Source organism: Arvicanthis niloticus, chromosome Y (genome assembly GCF_011762505.2).
Source record: "Arvicanthis niloticus isolate mArvNil1 chromosome Y, mArvNil1.pat.X, whole genome shotgun sequence".
Lineage (NCBI taxonomy): Eukaryota > Metazoa > Chordata > Mammalia > Rodentia > Muridae > Arvicanthis > Arvicanthis niloticus.
This window is the reverse complement of record NC_133431.1, coordinates 3,760,664-3,763,951: the sequence shown is the minus strand read 5'-3', so window position 1 is coordinate 3,763,951 and position 3,288 is coordinate 3,760,664. Positions and strand designations below refer to the sequence as shown.

The following is a 3,288-nucleotide window of genomic DNA, read 5'->3' as shown; positions in this document are numbered from 1 at the left end:
GGTGATTAAGAATGGTGATATATATCCTGTCAATTTGAATGGATATTATGTGGTATTTTTTGAAAGTATAGGGGATTATAGTTACATGATTGAAATGATCTCAGAAGAGACTTTTAACTTTAGACTTTTAACATTTATGAGACTTCTATAGATGATGGGATTTTTAAATTTGAACCTCACATATTTTGTATTATGCTATTTTTAAATATGGTCTCCATGTGCAGGCCAGGCAGTGGAATGTGGTAGTATAAATATGCTTGGCTCAGGGAGTGGGAGGAAGTTATTATGAGATGTGGCCTTGTTGGAGGAAGTGCATCACTAAAGGCTTTGAAGATCCACCCAGTGCAGAATGGGCCCTCCTATTAGCTCCCTGGCAGACAGTCTCTTCCTGGCTGCCTTTGGATCAAGATGCAGAACTGTCAGCTTCTTCGCCAGCATCATGTTATCTTTCATGCCTGCCTTGCTTCCTGCTATGACAAAAAAGGTCTAAATCTCTGAAACCGTAAGCCAGTCCCAATTAAACTGTTGATTTTATAGGAGTTGCCTGGTTCGTGATTTCTCTTCATAGCAATGGAAACATGAAGACAGAAACTCTGTGTGTGTATTTAATACAGTCAAGCCTTTGCACAATTCTTTAGTCTTCATTATCAGGAAAGAATACATGCTAGAGTCTAAGCACATCCCCTGTGACTCAGAACACGCCCCCAGAGTCCTAAACATGCTCCCTGTGTCTCAGGACATGCCCCCTGAGTCTTAAGCATGGCACCTGTGACATGCCTTCTCAGTCTTAAGCTTGCCCCCTATGACTCTGCATTCAACTCCTGAGTGCTAACCATGCACTCTGTGTGTCAGAACATACTAGACTCAGGACGATTGATGTAGAAGTAAAATGAACCTAGTGGGCCACAGAGCTATAGTGACAGGTTTTAATTACTTTTTAATCCACAGAGTGTATTAATTGTACATACCGATACAAATGTGGTATTTTCATACACGTGTGTTATGTGCCTGTGTCATGTTCTTCCCTTCAGTATCTCATCCATGTTCCCATTTCCTGCACTGTGGATCTTTTCCTCATCTCAGAAATTCATATTTTACTCTGATTCACATCATAGAAAAAGTAACACTTGCCTGTCTGAGACTAATTTTCTTAAGGGGACCTCCATTTCCATAATTATTAGAACATTTTCAGACCATTGGTGACATTTGGAGGACCGTAGTGTCTATGTATGAGAACAGCAGCTTGGAGCTGGAATGCTGCTCAGAGGTTAAAAGCATATAGTGACTATCTAGGAGATCCAGGGCTGATTTTCCCCATTAAATAGTTTCTTAGAATTATGAGTAACTTCAATCCTAAGGGGTCCAATGCCCTTTTAAGGTATTTTATCCATGTTTTAAGACATACATGCAGGAAAAAATACCCATACATGTAAAATAAAAATGAAGGCACACACACACACACAAGCAAAACTTTCCTGAGCCATCACGTGTTGCCTCCTCCTTATAATTTATCATCTTCATTTACATGTTGCTTAATTTCATGTTAAAATTTTGTATGTGATAAACCTATATATTTTATATAAATTTAGTTGAAAAATTAGACATTATTGGATAGCAAAGTCTGTAAGGAAAATGCTATGATCAAATGGCTAGTGAGTACTCCACACTGAAAAAGTCAGTTACTGGATGCTTAGTGTTTCCGTACTATTGCCTTAGCATCCTACAACAGATAAAAAGATAATGCATATTTAGAAGTAAAAGGGACAACCAGGGTTTATGCCACACTTGAAGATAGCTATCTTTTACCACAGCAGGGTAAAACAGGCTGGAACTCAACTTCCTATTGCTAATGACACCAAAGGGACAGAATGTGGAAAAGCATAATGCTAGAAATATAAGTCTACTTAACTCTCTTTAGCACTGGATATTTGGGGTAGGATGTAAAGGTGATCACAATAAAAGAGAATGAATAAGAGATAACATATAAGCATACCAGGGTGAGGATAATCTGAGTGGCTCTCAGAGGAGACTTTCAGAAAATTCTGAGTACAGTAGATATACTTTACTTGTCTCTTGCATCTGTAGAGGATACACACCATGAAGTCACTTGAGCAGGACATGAGTTCCAGACACAGTCCATAAGAAAGGCACAACATATTGGCTGCAGTTGCTACATTGCCAGAAGCAAGCAATGAGCAGTACCAGTAACTCCACCTGCTAAGTCATATTTTGTTGTACCTGGGGCCTGACACTCTTGCTAGAGTCGAGATGTTTAGAAGCGAGTGCACAAGCTACCTCTGTGACTAAGAGGCGCCAATGGATTTGGTGGCTCTGTGCTTCAGCTTCATTCACAGTTGCCGTGGCTGACTGTAATTGCTTGAAAGCTAGTCAGTATACACATGGCATGCATGGACATCACCCTGGTTATTCAGCATCAATTTATATCCAATATAGTCGAGGAAATTCTTAAATCCAAAATCTAACCTTGTCAGTGGAATGCCTCTTGAGATGATAGACAAGCAATTGGCAAAAGTCATTTGCTTTATAATCAGGTCTTTGGGCATTAAGTCCTTCCCAGTAAATATGAAAAAGGCATACAATAGTATTGAACAATTGCTAAGCACTCCCTTTGAATTCTGAGGGGAGTAGAAAAATCCCATTGCCAAGTTTGTAGTAACCATTTCTATTCCTATTAAAAAATTAAATTAATAGGGTCATAAGACCATAGAAATGCATTATGAGTGCACATAATTTAATGAAGTTAGTTTAAATAAAATTCATTATTTCATTGTATTTATGCAGCTCTCAGTGAAGAAATGTCTAAAATTTTGTTCTTTATAAAAGTAGATGTTCTCTGTTATTTAAATGAGAAGTAACAGATATGTTTCCTAAAGATTAGCATTTTCACTAGATGCATTGTCATAAGCCTTAATGCTAGCACCCAAGAGACAGAGGCAAACCAATGAATTTGAGGCTAACCTAGACTACCAAGTCACTTGTAGAAAAGACAGGCTACATGCAGAGAAACCCTATCTAAATAAATAAATAAACAAATAAATAAATAAATGGAAAAAATATTGTTTTCACTAGTTTTGAATAAATACTATTCATTTTTTCAAAGAGAGACTTTTTAAAACATGCCATTGTTTCATAAATCAACATAAGCAAAACTTAAAATCCACCAAAAGAAACAACAATAAATATTTGACAATCATACTTACAATGAGTGGCTAAACATTCTCATTTTATAAAGATTAATTGCATCTTAGACTTATTTGATTTTTAATT

General features: G+C 37.1%; 1 pseudogene; it reads right to left on the bottom strand.

Moving 5' to 3' along the window:
• Nucleotides 1–1,690: 1,690 nt before the first annotated feature.
• On the bottom strand, nt 1,691–2,681 carry LOC143437266 (vomeronasal type-1 receptor 4-like; annotated as a pseudogene).
• Nucleotides 2,682–3,288: the final 607 nt, after the last annotated feature.